General features: G+C 46.8%; 3 protein-coding genes across 4 annotated transcripts in view; 2 read left to right on the forward strand and 1 right to left on the reverse strand.

Annotated features, from left to right (window-relative positions):
* Positions 1 to 20069, forward strand: part of LOC147091836 (uncharacterized) — a 1030142-nt gene that overhangs the window by 275509 nt on the left and 734564 nt on the right. The gene's annotated exons all lie outside the window — the stretch shown is intronic.
* The window catches only part of LOC147091843 (uncharacterized), a 124541-nt gene that overhangs the window by 52729 nt on the left and 51743 nt on the right, over positions 1 to 20069 (forward strand). The gene's annotated exons all lie outside the window — the stretch shown is intronic.
* The window catches only part of LOC147091844 (uncharacterized), a 34163-nt gene that overhangs the window by 2998 nt on the left and 11096 nt on the right, over positions 1 to 20069 (reverse strand). The gene's annotated exons all lie outside the window — the stretch shown is intronic.

A 20069-nucleotide genomic window follows, 5' to 3' on the forward strand; every position in this document is an offset into this window, starting at 1 on the left:
ACCTTTCCCCCAATCCCAGGTGCCTTAACTTTACACACTAATCTCTTATGCGGGACCTTATCGAAAGCCTTCTGAAAGTCCAAATACACAACATCCACTGGTTCTCCCTTATCTATTTTACTAGTTACATCCTCAACAATGAAGCAACAAAAAGACCTACACAGGCGGCCAGGGACCTACCTTCCGTCAGCCTGCAATAAAACTCTTCCCCACAGCCGCTGACTAATGGCGGCCGCAGCACCCACAATTCCCCGCGCCCCAGAAACCGCTCTATGCAACGCGCTGATTTCCCCGCTGAGAGTGCGCATGCTCCCCAGTGCCGTGGGCCATTCTGGGAGCCTGGCTCCTGTCCTTAGTCCCGAGTCAGACTCAGTGGAACCAGCTGAAGAAACCGGGAAGCGGCGGCTCGGATGGGAGAGGCGCTGCACCCTGGGTTTCCTGGTGCCGGGGCCCTGGCCACCCGTCCGCCAGGCCCAGCCGCCCTGATTCTGATTGAGTTTTTGATGAAGTAACAGAGAGGGTTGATGAGGGCAATGCGGTTAACGTGTTGTACATGGATTTCCAAAAGGCGTTCGACAAGTGCCACATAATAGGCTTGCCAGCAAAGTTGAAGCCCATGGAATAAAAGGGACAGTGGCAGCATGGAAACGAAATTGGCAAAGTGACAGAAAACAGAGAGTAGTGGTGAACGGTTGTTTTTCGGAGTGGAGGAAGGTACACAGTGGTGTTCCCCAGGGGTCGGTACTAAGACCACTGCTTTACTTGATATATATTAATGACTTAGACTTGGGTGTACAGGGCACAATTTCAAAATTTGCAGATGACACAAAACTTGGAAGTAAAGTGAACAGTGAGGAGGATAGTGATAGATTTCAAGAAGACAGACAGGCTGGTGGAATGGGCGGACACATGGGAGATGAAATTTAACGCAGAAAAGTGCGAAGTCATACATTTTGGTAGGAAGAACCAAGTGAGGCAATATAAACTAAAGGGTACAATTCTAAAATGTGTGCATGAACACAGAGACCTGGGGGTATGTGTGCACAAATCGTTGAAGGTGGCAGGGCAGGTTGAGAAAGTGGTTAAAAAAGCGTGCGGGATCCTGGGCTTAATAAATAGAGGCATAGAGTCCAAAAGCAAGGAAATGATGATGAACCTTTATAAAACACTGGTTCGGCCTCAACTGGAGTTTTGTGTCTAATTCTGGGCCCTGCACTTGAGGAAGGATGTGAAGGCCTTAGAGAAATTGCAGAAAAGATTTACAAGAACACGACTTTCAAAAGGGAATTACATAGAAACATAGAAGATAGGAGCAGGAGTAGGCCATTCGGCCCCTCAAGCCTGCTCCGCCATTCAATGAGATCATGGCTGATCATCCAAATTCAGTACCCGGTCCCTGCCTTCTCACCATATCCCTTGATCCCTTTAGCCTTAGGAAATACAACTAACTCCTTCTTGAATATATTTAATGAATTGGCCTCCACTGCTTTCTGTGGTAGAGAATTCCACAGGTTCACCACTCTCTGGGTGAAGAAATTCCTCATCTGTCCTAAACGGCTTACCCCTTATCCTTACACTGTGAGCCCTGGTTCTGGACTCCCCGGCCATCAGGAACACCCTTCCTGCATCTAGTCTATCTAGTCCTGTTGCAATTTTATAAGTTTCAATGAGATCCCCTCTTATTCTTCTAAACTCCAGCGAGTATAAGCCCAATCGACCCAATCTCTCCTCATACGTAATTCCTGCCATCTCAGGTATCAGTCTGGTGAATCTTCGCTGTACTCCCTCCATGGCAAGAACATCCTTCCTCAGATAAGGCGACCAAAACTGCACACAATACTCAAGGTGTGGTCTCACCAAGGCCCTGTAGAACTGCAGCAAGACACCTTTGTTCCTGTACTCAAACCCTCGCTACGAAGGCCAACATACCAGTTGCCTTCTTAACCGCCTGCTGCACCTGCATGCTTACCTTCAGCGACTGGTGCACAAGGACACCCAGGTCTCGTTGCACTTCCCCTTCCCCCAATCTACTGCCGTTCAGATAATAATCTGCCTTCCTGTTTTTGCCACCAAAGTGGATAACCTTGCATTTATCCACATTATACTGCATCTGCCATGCTTCTGCCCAATCACCCAACCTGTCCAAATCATACTGGAGTTTCTCGGCATCCTCCTCACACACGCCCACCCTGCTTTGTGTCATCTGCAAACTTGGAGATGTTACATCTAGTTCCCTCATCTAGATAATTTATATATATTGTGAATAGCTGGGGTCCTAGGACCGATCCCTGTGGTACCCTACTCGTCACTGCCTGCCACTCAGGAAAAAGACCTGTTTATTCCAACTCTTTGCTTCCTGTCTGCCAACCAGTTCTCTATCCAAGTCAGTACCTTGCCCCCAATCCCATGTGCCTTAACTTTACACGCTAATCTCTTATATGGTACCTCATCGAAAGCCTTCTGAAAGTCCAAATACACCACATCCACTGGTTCTCCCTTATCTATTCTACCAGTTACATCCTCAAAAAATTCCAGTAGATTAGTCAAGCATGATTTACCTTTTGTAAATCCATGTAGACTTTGTCCGATCCTGTCACTGTTTTCCGAGTGCTCTGCTATTACATCTTTTGCAATGGACTCTAGCATTTTCCCCACTACCGATGTCAGGCTTACCGGTCTGTAAGTCCCCATTTCCTCTCTACCACCTTTTTTGAATAGTGGGCTAACATTAGCTACCCTCCAATCCATGAGTACGGTTCCAGAGTCTATCAAATGTTGGAAGATGACCAGCAATGCATCTACTATTTCTAGGGCCACTTCCTTAAGTACCCTAGGATGTAGATTATCAGGCCCTGGGGATTTATCGGCCTTCAATCCCGTCAATTTCCCCTAACACCATTTCCCTACAAATACTGATTTCTTTCAGTTCCTCCATCTCATTAGACCCTATGTTCCCCGACATCTCTGGGAGGTTATTTGTGTCCTCCTTTGTGAAGACAGAGCCAAAGTATGTATTTAATTGGTCTGCCTTTTCTTTGTTCCCCATTATAAATTCCCCTGATTCTGACTGCAAGGGACCTACGCTTGACTTCACCAATCCTTTTCTCTACACATATCTAGTTAGTTTTTATGTTCCCTGAAAGCTTAATCTCATACTCTATTTTCCCCCCTCTTAATTAATCCCTTTGTCATCCTTTGCTGAAGCCTAAACTGCTCCCAATCCTCAGGTTTATTACTTTTACTGGCCAATTTATATGTCCTCTCGTTGGATCTTATACTATCCCTAATTTCCCTTGTTAGCCACAGTTGAGTCACCTTTTTTGTTTTATTTTTATGCCAAACAGGGATGAACAAATTCTGTAGTTCATCCATGCCATCGTTGAATGTTTGCCATTGCCTAGCCACCGTCAACCCTTGGAGTAACATTCCCCAATCAATCCTACCCAACTCGCGCCTCATACCATCCTAGTTTCCTTTATTTAAATTCAGGACCCTAGTCTGAGTCAACTACTTCACTCTCCATCTTAAAGAAGAATTCGATCATATTATGATCGCTCTGACCCAAGGGGCCTCATACAACAAGATTGCTAATTAATCCTCTCTCATTACATAATACCCAGTCTAAGATGGCCTGATCTCTTGTTGGTTCCTCGACATATTGGTCCAGGAAATCATCCCGTATACACTCCAGGAATTGCTCCTCCATAGTATGGTTACTAATTTGGTTAGCCCAATCTATATGTAGATTAAAGTCACCCATGATAACTGCTGTGCCATTATTGCACGCGTCTCTAATATCCCATTTAATGCCATCCCCAACCTCCGCATTAATGTTTGAAGGTCTGTATAACACTCCCACTAACGTTTTCTGCCCCTTGGTATTTCTCAGCTCTACCCATACAGATTCCACATCAGAGCTAATATCCTTTCTTTCAATTGTGTTAATCTCCTCTTTAAAATGCAATGCTACCCCACCTCCTTTTCCTTTTGGCCTATCTTTCCTGAATATTGAATAACCCTGGATGTTGAGTTCCCAGCCTTGGCCACCCTGGAGCCATGGTTCCGTAATCCCAATCATCTCATATACATTTACCTCTATTTGCGCAGCTAATTCATCCACCTTATTACGAATGCTCTTCGCATTAAGACACAAGGCCTTCAGGCTTGTTTTTTTAACACTCTTACACCTTTTAGAATTATTATTTACTGTGGCTGTTTGATTTAAACCCATGATTTCTCTGACCACCACCTTTGTTTTTCTCCTTCCTGTCTTTTGCTTCTATCCTGGTTTCCCTTTCCTCTGTCTCCCTGCTCAGGTTCCCAACCCCCTGCCATTTTAGTTTAAACCCTCCCCCAGAGCACTAGCAAACACTCCCCCAGGACATCGGTCCCGGTCCTGCCCAGGTGCAAACCGTCCGGTTCGTACTGGTCCTACCTCCCCCTGAACCGGCTCCAATGTCCCAGGAATTTGAATCCCTCCCCCTTGCACCATTCCTCTAGCCACGTATTCATCTGAAATATCCTTCTATTTCTACTCTGACTAGCACGTGGCACTGGTAGCAATCCTGAGATTACTACCTTGGCGGTCCTATTTTTTAAATTTACCTCCTAACTCCCTATATTCAGCTTTTAGGACCTCATCCTGTTTTTTTACCTATATCGTTGGTACCTATATGCACCACAACAATTGGCTGTTCACCCTCCCCTTCCAAAATGTTCTGCAGCCGCTCAGACATCCTTGACCCTTGCACCAGGAAGGCAACATACCATCCTGGAGTCACGTTTGCAGCTGCAGAAACACCTATCTATTCCCCTTACAATAGAATCCCCTATTACTATAGCTCTCCCACTCTTTTTCCTCCCGTCCTGTGCAGCAGAACCACCCACGGTGCCAGGAAGTTGGCTGCTGCTGCCTTCCCCTGATAAGCCATCCTCCCCAACAATATCCAAAGCGGCATATCTGAGAGGGGGATGGTCACAGGGGACCCCTGCACTACCTGCCTGGATAGAGAGTACAAATCTAAGATTAAATCAACAGTTAAGGCTAGAGGTTACAAAAATAAAAGGACAAAACTAAAGGCTCTGCATCTGAATGCACGTAGCATTCAAAACAAAACAGATGAACTGATAGCGCAAACAGGAATAAATAAGTATGATCTGATAGCCATTACAGAAACATGGCTGCAGGATGACATAGATTGGGACCTGAATATTGAAGCGTACGTGACATTTAGGAAGGACAGAAAGCTAGGAAAAGGTGGAGGGGTGGCTCTGTTAATTAATGATGGTATTAGCACAATAGAGAGGGATGACCTAAGTTCAGGAAACCAGGATGTAGAAGCGGTTTGGGTAGAGATGAAAAATGATAAAGGCAAGAAGTCACTTGTGGGAGTGGTGTACAGGCCCCCTCACAGTAACCACACAGTAGGATGGAGTATAAAGGAAGAAATAATGGGAGCTTGTCAGAAAGGTATGGCAATTATCATGGGGGATTTAATCTACATAGAGACCGGAAAAATCAGATCGGCAAAGGTAGCCTAAATGAGGAATTCATAGAATGTTTCCAGGATAGTTTCTTACAACAGCACGTTCTGGAGCCAACCAGAGAGCAGACTATACTAGACCTGGTATTGTGCAATGAGATAGGATTGTCTATCTACCCTGCTAGTTACATCCTCAAATAACTAATACATTTGTCAAACACCATTTCCCTTTCATAAAACCATGTTGACTCTGCCTAACCATGTTATGATTTTCTAAGTGCCCTGATACAACTTCCGTAACAATGGATTCCAGCATTTTCCCAACGACTGATGTCAGGCTAACTGGCCTGTCGTTCCCTGTTTTTTCTCTCCCTCCTTTCTTGAATAGCGGTGTTACATTTGCGACCTTCCAATCCGCTGGGACCGTTCTAGAATCTCGGGAATTTTGGAAGATCAAAACCAATGTATCCACTATCTCTTCAGCCACCTCTTTTAGAACCCGAGGATATAGGCCGTCAGGTCCAGGGGATTTGTCGGCTTTTAGTCCAATTACTTTCTCTAGTACTTTACATGAAGTTCCTCACCCTCATTAAACCCTCGGTTCCCCACCATCTTTGGTATGCTTTTGTGTCTTCTACTGTGAAGACAGATACAAAATATTTGTTTTAACGTTTCTGCCGTTTCCTTATTCCCCATAATAATTTCTCCTGTCTCTCCCTCTAAGGGACCAACGTTGTCAGCTGTGGCTCAGTTGGCAGCTCATTATCAAGATGTTGTAAATGTTCTTAATGTTCAATAAAGTATATTTATAAACAAAAAGTTGGTAGCTCACTCGCCTCTGAGTCAGAAGGTTGTGGGTTCAAGTCCCACTCCAGGGACTCGAGCACATAAAGCTAGGCTGACACTCCAGTGCAGTGCTGAGGGAGTGCTGCACTGTCGGAGGGGCCGTCTTTCTGATGAGACGTTAAACCGAGGCCCCGTCTGCCCTCTCAGGTGGATGTTAAAGATCCCATGGCACTATTTCAAAGAAGAGTAGGGAAGTTATCCCCGGAGTCCTGGCCAATATTTATCCCACAACCAACATAACAAAAACAGATTATCTGGTCATTATCACATTGCTGTTTGTGGCAGCTTGCTGTGCGCTGCCACATTTCCCACATTACAACAGTGACTCCACTTCAAAAAGTACTTCATTGACTGTAAAGCGCTTTGAGACGTCCGCTGGTCGTGAATGGCGCTATATAAATGCAAGTCTTTCTTTACTTATGCTACTCCCTTCCTCTTTGATGCTTTTGATTTAATTTTTAAACATTTAAGAAATTATTGCAGTGACAAAGGCTGTCTCTGAAACTGCAGGAAATTTGTCTTTAAATAAGCTTTTTTTAAATGTATTATTTTTTAAATTTGCCAGGCCCGCTGCCCGCGGCCCCTCTCCCAGATTCCAGCCCCAGCTCTGTGCTGGCTGCGGCCCCTCTCCCAGATTCCAGCCCCAGCTCTGTGCTGCCTGCGGCCCCTCTCCCAGATTCCAGCCCCAGCTCTGTGCTGACTGCGGCCCCTCTCCCAGATTCCAGCCCCAGCCCTGTGCTGACTGCGGCCGCTCTCCCAGATTCCAGCCCCAGCTCTGTGCTGCCTGTGGCCCCTCTCCCAGATTCCAGCCCCAGCTCTGTGCTGACTGAGCTGCTCTCACCTGGGGACAGCGCGTCACAATCGGCCCCAGCGCACCTGAGCTGGAGAAGAGGCCCCGCCCCCTTGCCGCGCCACCATTGGTGGGCGGACCCGGGCCCGCCCGCTTCCTATTGGTCAGAGCTCCCGTCAGTCACAGGCCGGGCCGGCCTCCATCCACCTGAATGGGCCTCTTCCTTTGATGACGTCACAATCGGGCCGCAGCCTCAGCGTCGGGGAGGATAGTCCCGCCCCCTAGCCGCACCGCCATTGGTTGGAGGACCAGGCCGCCCAGTTCAGTCATCCCAACTCAGCCGTCTTCCTATTGGTCCGCGCTCCCGTCAGTCACAATCACCTTGCTCCGGCTCAGTACGCCATCCCGCGCGGCTATATCCCCTCCGTCAGGTGTCCGCGGAGGTCCCGCCAGCCCCGACTCTCAGGTTTGGTTTTCTCGTATTTCACTTTATAATCTCACTCTCCGCTCCCCCCTCACCTCGATTTAAATCGATTCCCAAACACGTTACCTTATCCGGCCGCTGATTCCGTCTCTTCCCCGGGCCCGGCCTTCCGTCTTTTCCTCGGGCGCCCCGCGCAGACGCACTGGCAGCCGTTTTGGGGTGGGGCTGAATGAGCATGCGCGGCCCCGCCTCTCCACATTTAAAGGGACACCCACCCCCTCCACATTTAAAGGGACACCCGCCCCCTCCACATTTAAAGGGACACCCGCTCCCTCCACATTTAAAGGGACACCCACCCCATCCACATTTAAAGGGACACCCTGCCCCCCTCCACATTTAAAGGGACACCCTTCCCCCCTCCACATTTAAAGGGACACCCTTCCCCCCTCCACATTTAAAGGGACACCCTTCCCCCCTCCACATTTAAAGGGACTCCCTGCCCCCTCCACATTTAAAGGGACTCCCTCCCCCTCCAGATTTAAAGGGACACCCACCCCTTGGGACGGACTTCACTAGAGTCCTGGCGAATCGAATAACTAGGGCTGTAGAGAGGGCTTTAAACTAATTAGTGGGGGGGAGGTTTTAAGAGAGCGGAAAATAAAAATGACAGAGAAGGCAATAGAGCAAGGTAGCAGTGAGGGAATTAAAAACCAGAGCGTGTCAGGAAGGGACAGAATGTATAATGATAAAGGTAAAGTAGTAAAAGGGGTAAAAGCAGGAATAAATTGTCAGAAAACATATTTGAAAGTTCTTTATCTGAATGCACGCAGCATTCATAACAAAATTGATGAGTTGACAGTACAAATAACTACACATGGGTATGATCTGGTGGCCATTACGGAAACATGGCTGCAAGATAATCATGACTGGGAACTAAACATACAAGGGTATTTGACAATTAGGAAGGGCAGACAGGAAGGAAAGGGAGGTGGGGTTGCTATGTTAATCAAGGATGGAATCACTGCAATAGTCAGAAATGATATTGGGTCAAAGGATCAGGATAGTGAAACAGTTTGGGTGGAGATAAGGAATAATAAGGGGAAAAAGTCACTAGTGGGCGTAGTCTATAGGCCTCCTAACAGTTGCAACTCTGTTGGTCGGAGTATAAATCAGGAAATAGTTGGGGCATTTAATAAGGGAACAGCTATACTCATGGGGGATTTTAACTTTCATATTGACTGGACTAATCAAATTGGGCATGGCAGCCCTGAGGAAGAGTTCATAGAGTGTATTAGGGACGGGTTCCTTGAGCAGTATGTAACTGAACCAACCAGGGGGCAGGCAATCTTAGATCTGGTCCTGTGTAATGAGACAGGATTAATTTAAAAATGTCCTAGTAAAGGATCCCCTTGGAATGAGTGACCATAATATGGTTGAATTACAAATTCAGTTTGAGGGTGAGAGAGTTGGATCTCAAACCAACGTACTGAGCTTAAATAAAGGAGACTATGAAGGTATGAGAGTAGAATTGACTAAAGTGGACTGGGAAAACAGATTAAAGTGCAAGACGGTACAAGAGCAGTGGTCTACATTCAAGGAGATGTTTCACATCTTTCAAGATAAATATATTCCACTGAGGAAAAAGGGGAGTAAAAGAAAAGACAGCCATCCGTGGCTTAGTAAAGTAATAAAGGATAGTATCCGACTGAAAACGAGGGCATATAAAGTAGCCAAATCTATTGGGAGGATAGAAGATTGGGAAGCATTTAAAAGCCAGCAAACAATAACTAAAAGATTAATTAAGAAAGGGAAGATAGATTATGAAAGTAAACTAGCAAAAAATATAAAAACAGATAGCAAGAGTTTCGACAGCTATATAAAAAGAAAAATGGTGGCTAAAGTGAACGTTGGTCCCTTAGAGGATGGGACCGGGAAACTAGTGGTGGGGAACATGGAGGTGGCAAAGACGCTGAACAAATATTTTGTATCAGTCTTTACAGTAGAGGACACTAAAAATATCCCAACACTGGACAAACAGCGGGCAATGGGGGGGGAGGAGCTAAACACGATTAAAATCACTAAGGAAATGGTACTCAGTAAAATAATGCAGCTTAAGGTGGATAAATCCCCCGGACCTGATGGCCTGCATCCTAGGGTCTTGAGAGAAGTGGCGGTAGGGATTGTGGATGCATTGGTGATTATTATCCAGAACTCCCTGGACTCAGGAAAGGTCCTGGCAGATTGGAAAACTGCTAATGTAACACCCTTATTTAAGAAGGGAAGTAGACAAAAAGCTGGAAACTATAGACCTGTTAGCCTAACATCTGTGGTTGGCAAAATGTTGGAGTCCATTATTAAGGAAACAGTAACAGAGCATTTGGATAAACATAATTTAATAGGACAGAGTCAGCATGGTTTTATGAAGGGGAAGTCATGTTTGACAAATTTGCTCGAATTCTTTGAGGATGTAACATACAGGGTGGATAAAGGGGAACCAGTGGATGTAGTATATTTGGACTTCCAAAAGGCATTTGACAAGGTTCCACACAAAAGATTACTGATCAAGATAAAAAATCACGGGATTGGGGGTAATATACTGGCATGGGTGGAAGATTGGCTATCTAACAGAAAACAAAGAGTTGGGATAAATGGTTCATTCTCGGGCTGACAATCAGTAACTAGTGGTGTTCCGCAGGGGTCAGTGCTGGGACCCCAACTCTTTACAATCTATATTAACGATTTGGAGGAAGGGACCGAGTGCAACATATCCAAGTTTGCCGACGATACAAAGATGGGAGGGAAAGCAGTGAGTGAGGAGGACATAAAAACCTGCAAAAGGACATAGACAGGCTAAGTGAGTGGGCATAGATTTGGCAGATGCAATATAATGTTGGAAAGTGTGAGGTTATGCACTTTGGCAGAAAAAAATCAAAGAGCAAGTTATTATCTAAATGGAGAGAAACTGCAAAGTGCTACAGTACAAAGGGATCTGGGGGTCCTGGTGCATGAAACACAAAAAGTTAGTATGCAGGTGCAGCAGGTGATCAGGAAGGCCAATGGAATCTTGGCTTTTATTGCAAGGGGGATGGAGTATAAAAACAGGGAAGTCTTGCTGCAGTTATACAGGGTACTGGTGAGGCCACACCTGGAATACTGCGTGCAGTTTTGGTTTTCGTATTTAAGAAAAGATATACTTGCTCTCGAGGCGGTTCAGAGAAGGTACACTCGGTTGATTCCGGAGATGAGGGGGTTGACGTATGAGGAAAAGTTGAGTAGGTTGGGCCTCTACTCATTGGAGTTCAGAAGAATGAGAGGCGATCTTATCGAAACATATAAGATTGTGAGGGGGCTTGATCGGGTGGATGCGGTGAGGATGTTTCCACTGATGGGTGAGACTAGAACTAGGGGGCATAATCTTAGAATAAGGGGCTGCCCTTTCAAAACTGAGATGAGGAGAAACTTCTTCACTCAGAGGGTAGTAAATCTATGGAATTTGCTACCCCAGAGAGCTGTGGAAGCTGCAACATTAAATAAATTTAAAATGGAGATAGACAGTTTCCTAGCAGATAAGGGAATTAGGGGTTACGGGGAGAGGGCAGGGAAGTGGACGCGAGTCTAGGTTCGGATCAGCCATAATCCTATTGAATGGCAGAGCAGGCCCGAGCGGCCGTATGGCCTACTCCTGCTCCTACTTCTTATGTTCCACATTTAAAGGGACACCCACCCCCTCCAAATTTAAAGGGACACACTCCCCCTCCACATTTAAAGGGAAACCCACCCCCTCCACATTTAAAGGGACACCCACGCCCTCCACGTTTAAAGGGGCACCCACCCCCTCCACGTTTAAAGGGACACCCACCTCCAGATTTAAAGGGTCTCCCTCCCCCCCTCTCATATGTTCTTCAGATTAAACAAAGAAGAAACATAGAAGATAGGAACAGGAGTCGGCCATTCAGCCCCTCGAGCGCCACCCTCGAGCTCGGACCCTGGAGCGGCGGCAGGTGGGCGGACCTGTGAGGGATGAGGCGGCTGAGCGGCGGCGGTTAAAAGCGGCCCCGAGACCAGGTAGGTCTCAGACCAGTGGCGGCAGGCGGGCGGACCTGTGAGGGAACGAGGCGGCTGAGTGGCGGCAGTTTTAAAGCGGCTCCGAGACCAGGTAGGCCTCAGAGCAGCGTTGCCAGGCGGGCGGACCTGTGAGGGAACGAGGCAGCTGAGTGGCGGCAGTTTAAAAGCGGCTCCGAGACCAGGTAGGCCTCAGAGCAGCGGCGGCAGGCGGGCGGACCTGCGAGGGAACGAGGCGGCTGAGCGGCGGCAGTTTAAAAGCGGCTCCAAGACCAGGTAGCCCTCAGAGCAGCGGCGGCAGGCGGGCGGACCTGCGAGGGACGAGGTGGCTGAGTGGCGGCAGTTTAAAAGCGGCTCCGAGACCAGGTAGGCCTCAGAGCAGCAGCGGCAGGCGGGCGGACCTGTGAGGGAACGAGGCGGCTGAGCGGCGGCAGTTTAAAAGCGGCTCCGAGACCAGGTAGGCCTCAGAGCAGCGGCGGCAGGTGGGCGGACCTGCAAGGGACGAGGTGGCTGAGCGGCGGCAGTTTAAAAGCGGCTCCGAGACCAGGTAGGTTTACTAATCTGCAGTCTCCGAGCTCAGAGGGAGGGAGAGAAGTAAAAAGTAATCGAAGTGTGATGTCACCAAAAAGCAGGTAAGTGATTGGTTGGTGAGTATTTCTCTCTTTTTAAACTTTAACTCTGTGGTTTATAGTTACTAAGGTCTTTCTGGTGTAGCGGGACTGTTGGTAAACCATTTAACTGTAGTGTAATTGGTGGGATTGATTTAATTTAATTTAATTTCAATTAATTAAAGGGTAAGTCATGGCAGGACAGCCCGGCCACGTGGTATGCTCCTCCTGCGCTATGTGGGAACTCGGACACTTCCTGTGTCCCTGACAACTACGTGCGCAGGAAGTGTATCCAGCTGCAGCTACTGACAGACCGCATTGCGGCGCTGGAGCTGCGATTGGATGCATACTGGAGCGTTCACGATGCTGAGGACGTCGTGAATAGCACATTTAAGGAGTTGGACACACCGCAGGTAGAGGTTGGACAGGCAGAAAGGGAAGGGGTGACCAACAGGCAGAGTACTAGGCGCAGGCAGGTAGTGCAGGGGTCCCCTGTGGACATCCCCCTCTCAAACAGATACACGACTTTGAGTACTGTTGCGGGGGATGGCTTATCAGAGGAAGGCAGCAACAGCCAACTTCCTGGCACCAGGGGTGGCTCTGCTGCACAGGACGGGAGGAAAAAGAGGGGTAGAGCTATAGTAATAGGGGATTCTATTGTAAGGGGAATAGATAGGCGTATCTGCGGCCGATGGTGTGTTGCCTCCCTGGTGCAAGGGTCAAGGATGTCTCAGAGCAGCTGCAGAACATTTTGGAAGGGGAGGGTGAACAGCCAGTTGTCGTGGTGCATTTAGGTACCAACGATATAGGTACCAACGATATAGGTAAAAACCGGGATGAGGTCCTAAAAGCTGAATATAGAGAGTTAGGAGGTAAATTAAAAAGTAGGATATCAAAGGTAGTAATCTCAGGATTGCTACCAGTGCCACGTGCTAGTCAGAGTAGAAATAGAAGGATATTTCAGGTGAATACGTGGCTAGAGGAAAGGTGCCAGGGGGAGGGATTCAAGTTTCTGGGACATTGGAACCGGTTCTGGGGGAGGTGGGACCAGTTCAAACTGGACGGTTTGCACTTGGGCACGGCTGGAACCGATGTCCTAGGGGGAGTGTTTGCTAGTGCTCTGGGGGAGGGTTTAAACTAAGATGGTATGGGTTGGGAACCTGAGCAAGGGGACAGAGGAAAGGGAAACAAGGATAAAAGCAAAAGAAAGGAAGGAGAAAAACAAAAGTGGCAGTCAGAGAAATCAACGGTTTAAATCAAACATGGCCACAGTAAATAATAATTCTAATAGGTCTAAGAGTGTTAAAAAAGTAAGCCTGAAGGCTTTGTGTCTTAATGCGAGGAGCATTCGTAATAAGGTGGATGAATTGGCTGTGCAAATAGAGGTAAACGAATATGATTTGGTTGGGATTACGGAAACGTGGCTCAAGGATGGCCAAGGCTGGGAACTCAACATCCGGGGGTATTTGATATTCAGGAAAGATAGGCAAAAAGGAAAGGGAGGTGGGGTAGCATTACTGGTTAAAGAAGGGATTAACACAATTGTAAGGAAGGATATTAGCTCTGATGATGTGGAATCTGTATGGGTAGAATTGAGAAATACCAAGGGGCAGAAAACGTTAGTGGGAGTGGTATATAGACCTCCAAACAGTAAGGCAGAGGTTGGGGATGGCATTAAAAGGGAAATTAAAGAAGCGTGCAATAAGGGCACAGCAGTCATCATGGGTGACTTTAATCTACATATAGATTGGGCAAACAAAATTAGTAACAATACTGTGGAGGAGGAATTCCTGGAGTGTTTACGGGATGGTTTCCTGGACCAATATGTTGAGGAACCAACCAGAGATCAGGCCATCTTAGACTGGGTATTATGTAATGAGAGAGGATTAATTAGCAATCTTGTTGTACGAGGCCCCTTGGGTCGGAGCGATCATAATATGATCGAATTCTTCATTAAGCTGGAGAATGAAGTAGTTGACTCAGAGACTAGGGTCCTAAATTTAAATAAAGGAAACTATGATGGTATGAGGCACGAGTTGGGTAGGATTGATTGGGGAATGTCACTCAAAGGGTTGACGGTGGATAGGCAATGGCAAACATTCAAAGACCGCATGGATGAACTACAGAATTTGTTCATCCCAGCTTGGCATAACAATAAAACAAAAATGGTGACTCAACTGTGACTAACAAGGGAAATGAGGGATAGCATAAGATCCAAGGAGAGGACATATAAATTGGCCAAAAAAAGCAATAATCCTAAGGATTGGGAGCAATTTAGGATTCAACAAAGGAGGACAAAGGGATTAATTAAGAGGGGGAAAATAGAGTATGAGAGTAAGCTTGCATGGAACATAAAAACTGACTGTAAAAGCTTTTATAGATATGTGAAGAGAAAAAGATTGGTGAAGTCAAGCGTAGGTCCCTTGCAGTCAGAATCAGGGGAATTTATAATGGGGAACAAAGAAATGGCAGACCAACTAAATACATATTTTGGTTCTGTCTTCACAAAGGAGGACACAAATAACCTCCCAGAGATGCTGGGGGACATAGGGTCTGATGAAAGGGAGGAACTGAAAGAAATCAGTATTTGTAGGGAAATGGTGTTATGGAAATTGATGGGATTGAAGGCCGATAAATCCCCAGGGCCTGATAATCTACATCCTAGGATATTAAGGAAGTGGCCCTAGAAATAGTAGATGCATTGCTGATCATCTTCCAACATTCGATGGAATCTGGAACAGTACCCATGGATTGGAGGGTAGCTAATGTTACCCCACTATTCAAAAAAGGTGGTGGAGAGAAAGCGGGGAATTACAGACCGGTAAGCCTGACATCAGTAGTGGGGAAAATGCTAGAGTCCATTATAAAAGATGTAATAGCAGAGCACTTGGAAAACAGTGACAGGATCGGACAAAGTCAACATGGATTTACAAAAGGTAAATCATGCTTGACTAATCTACTGGAATTTTTTGAGGATGTAACTGGTAAAATAGATGAGGGAGAACCAGTGGATGTGGTGTATCTGGACTTTTAGAAGGCCATCGATAAGGTCCCGCATAAGAGATTAGTGTGTAAAGTTAAAGCACATGGGATTGGGGGCAAGGTATTGACTTGGATAGAGAACTGGTTGGCAGACAGAAAGCAGAGTTGGAATAAACGGGTCTTTTTCCGAGTGGCAGGCAGTGACTAGTGGGGAACCGCAGGGATCGGTCCTTGGACCCCAGCTATTCACAATATTTATTAATGATCTAGACAAGGGAACTAGATGTAATATATCCAGATTTGCAGACGACACAAAGCTGGGAGGGCGTGTGTGCTTTAAGGAGGATGTCGAGAAACTCCAGGATGATTTGGACATGTTGGGTGATTGGGCAGAAGCATGGCAGATGCAATATAACATAGATAAATGTGAGGTTATCCACTTTGGTGGCAAAAACAGGAAGGCAGATTATTATCTGAATGGCAATAGATTGGGAGAAGGGGAAGTGCAACGAGACCTGGGGGTCCTTGTGCACCAGTTGCTGAAGGTAAGCATGCAGGTGCAGCAGGCGGTTAAGAAGGCAAATGGTATGTTGGCTTTCGTAGTGAGAGGGTTTGAGTATAGGAAAAAGGATGTCTTGCTACAGTTGTACAGGGCCTTGGTGAGACCACACCTTGAGTATTGTATGCAGTTTTGGTCGCCTTATCGGAGGAAGGATGTTCTTGCCATGGAGGGAGTTCAGCGAAGATTCACCAGGCTGATACCGGGGATGGCAGGAATGATGTATGAGGAGAGATTGGATCGATTGGGCTTGTACTCACTGGAGTTTAGAAAAATGAGTGGTGATCTCATTGAAACTTATAAAATTCTGACAGGACTGGACAGACCAGATGCAGGAAGGATGTTCCCGATGGTCAGGGAGTCCAGAACCAGGGGACACAGTCTAAGGAAAAAGGGTAGGCCATTTAGGACAGAAATGAGGAGGAATTTCTTCACCCAGAGAGTGGTGAACCTGTGGAACTCTCTACCACAGTAGGCAGTGGAGGCCAGTTCATTAAATATATTCAAGAAGGAGTTGGATATATTTCTTAAGGCTAAAGGGATCAAGGGGTATGGGGAGAAAGCAGGGACCGGGTACTGAATTTGGATGATCAGCCATGATCTCATGGAATGGCGAAGCGGGCTCGAGGGGCCGAATGGCCTACTCCTGCTCCTATCTTCTATGTTTCTATGTATAGCCTGCTCTCTGGTTTGCTCCAGAACGTGCTGTTCAAAGAAACTATCCTGAAAACATTCTATGAACTCCTCATCTAGGCTACCTTTGCCCATCTGATTTTTCCAGTCCATATGTAGATTAAAAACCCCCATGATTATTGCCATACCTTTCTGACAAGCTCCCATTATTTCTTCCTTTATACTCCATCCTACCGTGTGGTTACTGTGAGGGGGCCTGTACACCACTCCCACAAGTGACTTCTTCCCTTTGTTGTTTCTCATCTTAACACACAGGTGCAGCAAGCAATTAGGAAAGCAAATGGTACGTTAGTCTTTATTACAAGAGGATTGGAGTATAAGAGTGAAGAAGTCTTACTGCAATTATACAGGGCCTTGGTGAGACCACACCTGGAGTATTGGTACAGTTTTGGTCTCCTTACCTAAGGAAGGATATACTTGCCTTAGAGGGAGTGCAACAAATGTTCACCAGACTGATTCCTGGGATGGGGGGATTGTCCTATGAGGAGAGATTGAGGAGACTGGGCCTATATTCCCAGGAATTTTGAAGAATGAGAGGTGATGTCATTGAAACATGTAAAATTCTTACAGGGCTTGACAGGGTAGATGCTGGGAGACTGTGACCCCTGGCTGGGGAGTCCAGAACCAGGGGTCACAGTCTCAGAATAAGGGGTTGGCCATTTAGGACTGAGATGAGGAGAAATTTCTTCACTCAGAGGGTGGTGAATCTTTGGAATTCTCTGCCCCAGAGGGCTGTGGAGGCTCAGTCATTGAGTATAATCAAGGCTGAGACAGATAGATTTTTGGACTCATGGGGAATCAAGGGATATGGGGATCGGGCGGGAAGGTGGAGATGAGGTAGAAGATCAGCCATGATCTTATTGAATGGCGGAGCAGGCTCGAAGGGCCGAATGGCCTGCTCCTGCTCCTATTTCTTATGTTCTTAAGAAAGCGGCTTGCTATAGCCTGCTGCCCCACGACAAATACACAGAGGATTTCAGTTACGTGGAGAGACTGGAGAAGCTGGGCTTGTTCTCCTTGGAGCAGAGAAGGTGCAGCAGAGATTTAATAGAGGTGTTCAAAACAGGAAGGGTTTTGATAGAGTAAATAGGAGCATGGGAACAGGAGGAGGCCATTCAGCCCCTCCAGCCTGTTCCGCCATTCAATGAGATCCTGGCCGATCTGTGTCTTAACTCCACTGTGCCTTGGCTCCATATCCCTTTGCTCCCTTGTCTAGCAAAAATCTATCGCTCTCGGATTTAAAATGATTAATTGAGCTGGCATCGACTGCTTTCTGTGGGAGAGGGTTCCACACTTCTACCACCCTTTGTGTGAAGAAGTGTTTCCCAACTTCTCTCCTGAATGGCCTGGCTCTGATTTTAAGGTGATGTCCCCATGTCCTCGACTCCCCCACCGGCGGAAAAAGTTTCTCTCCATCTACTCTACCAATTCCTTTCAAAATCCTAAAATCCTCAATCACTCCTTAACCTTCTAGATTCCAGGGAACACAAGCCTAGTTTATGTAATCTCTCCCTCATAATCTAACCCTTGGAGCCTGGGTAACATTCTGGTGAATCTGTGCTGCACTCCTTCCAAGGCCAGTATATCCTTTCTGAGGTGCGGTGCCCAGAACTGTACACAGTGCTCCAGGGAGTTCCTGGGAGTTAATGTGCGTAGGTCCCTGAAGGTGGTGGGACATATTGAGAGAGTGGTTAACAAAGCATATGGGATCTTGGGCTTCATAAATAGAGGTATTGAGTACAAAAGTAGAGAAGTTATGCTGAACCTTTATAAAGCGCTGGTTAGGCCACAACTGGAGTATTGCGTCCAGTTCTGGTCACCACACTTTAGGAAGGATGTGAAGGCCCTTGAGAGGGTGCAGAGGAGATTTACCAGAATGGTTCCGGGGATTGGGGATCTTAGCTACAAGGACAGGTTGGAGAAACTGGATTTGTTTTCATTAGAGCAAAGGAGGTTGAGGGGTGATTTGATCGAGGTGTACAAGAATATGATGGGTTTGGATAGGCTAGACGGGGAAAGGCTGTTCCCACTAGTTGATGGTACAAGGACTAGGGACACAGAATTAATGTTCTGGGCAAAAGATACAGGGGAGATGTGAGGAAAAACTTTTTTACGCAGTGAGTGGTGAGGACCTGGAACTCGCTGCTGACGGAAGTGGTGGAAGCGGAGACACTCAATGTTTTCAAGGGGAGACTGGATAGGCACTTGAGGGAAATAAACTTGCAGGGCTACGGGGATAGAGCGGGGGAGTGGGACTGACTGGATTGCTCTACAGAGAGCCGGCACGGACTCGATGGGCCGAATGGCCTCCTTCTGTGCCTCTATGACTCTCTGGGGTCTAACCAGGGCCTGAAAGGGCGGTGGAAGCAGAGTCAATAATAACGTTCAATGGGGAATCGGATAAATACTTGAAGGGGAATAATTTGCAGGGCTCTGGGGACAGAGCAGGGGAGGGGGACTAAATGGAGAGCTCTTTCAAAGAGCCGGCACAGGCACGATGGGCTGAATGGCCTCCTTCTGTGCTGTATGATTCTAGGAGCCACTCCTGGAGTGGAGTGGTGTCCGCAGGGATCGCTTGGCAGGAAATTGGGAGGAGGTGGTTCACACGCAGACAGCACCTGATTTCGAGACGCTGTCCTTTTAAAATTGGTCCTCCACAGGCAAGGAGTGACTCGGTCCCTTTAATGAAAATCACATTGAAAAGGAGAGTCCCTGTCCCTTTAAGAGCCCTCCGCCCACCACTCCCACCTTTTTCTTAAAGTCTTTGAAATTAATAATAAAAGTTAATGCAGAAAAAATGTGAGTGTGTGTCTGACTGTATTTTAGTGAGTATCTGTGTGTCTGTCTGACTGTATGTGTGTGTGTCTGTGTAGAATAGCATCATAGAATGATACAGTACAGAAGGAGGCCATTCGGCCCATCATGCCTGTGCCGGCTCTTTGAAAGAGCGATCCAATTAATCCCCTCCCCCTGCTCTTTCCCCATAGCCCTGTAAATGTTTTCCCTTCAAGTATTTATCTCAATCTCTTTTGAATTATAATACTGAATCTGCTTCCACCGCCCTTTCAGGCAGCACATTCCAGATCACAACAACTTGGTGTAAAAATCTGTTTCCTCATGGCACCGCTGGTTCTTTTCCCAATCGCCTTAAATCTGGTTTCTGTCCCTTCAGCCATTGGAAACGGTTTCTCCTTATTTACTCTCTCAAAATCCATCCTGATTTTGAACAACTCTATCAAATCTCTTCTTAATCTTCTCTGCTCTAAGGCGAACAACCCCAGCTTCTCCCGTCTCTCCACGTAACTCAAGTCCCACATCCCTGGTCCCATTCTCGTCAATTTCTTCTGCACCCTCTCCAAGGCCTTGACATCCTTCCTAAAGTGTGGTGCCCAGCGGGAGCCTAGCCAGTGTTTTATAAAGGCTTAGCATAACTTGCTTGCTTTTGTACTCTATTCCTCTATTAATAAAGTCAAGGATCCTGTTTGCTTTTTAACAGCCTTCTCAACTTGTGCTGCCACCTTCTAAGATTTGTGTACATACCCCCCGAGGCCTCTCTGTTCCTGCACCCTCTTTAAAACTGGACCATTTAGTTTATATTGCCTCTCCTCATTCTTCCTGCCAA

The sequence above is a fragment of the Somniosus microcephalus genome, unplaced genomic scaffold (genome assembly GCF_052327205.1).
Source record: "Somniosus microcephalus isolate GS21.2 unplaced genomic scaffold, FLI_Smic_1.0 unresolved_chr3, whole genome shotgun sequence".
Taxonomy (NCBI): Eukaryota; Metazoa; Chordata; class Chondrichthyes; order Squaliformes; family Somniosidae; genus Somniosus; species Somniosus microcephalus.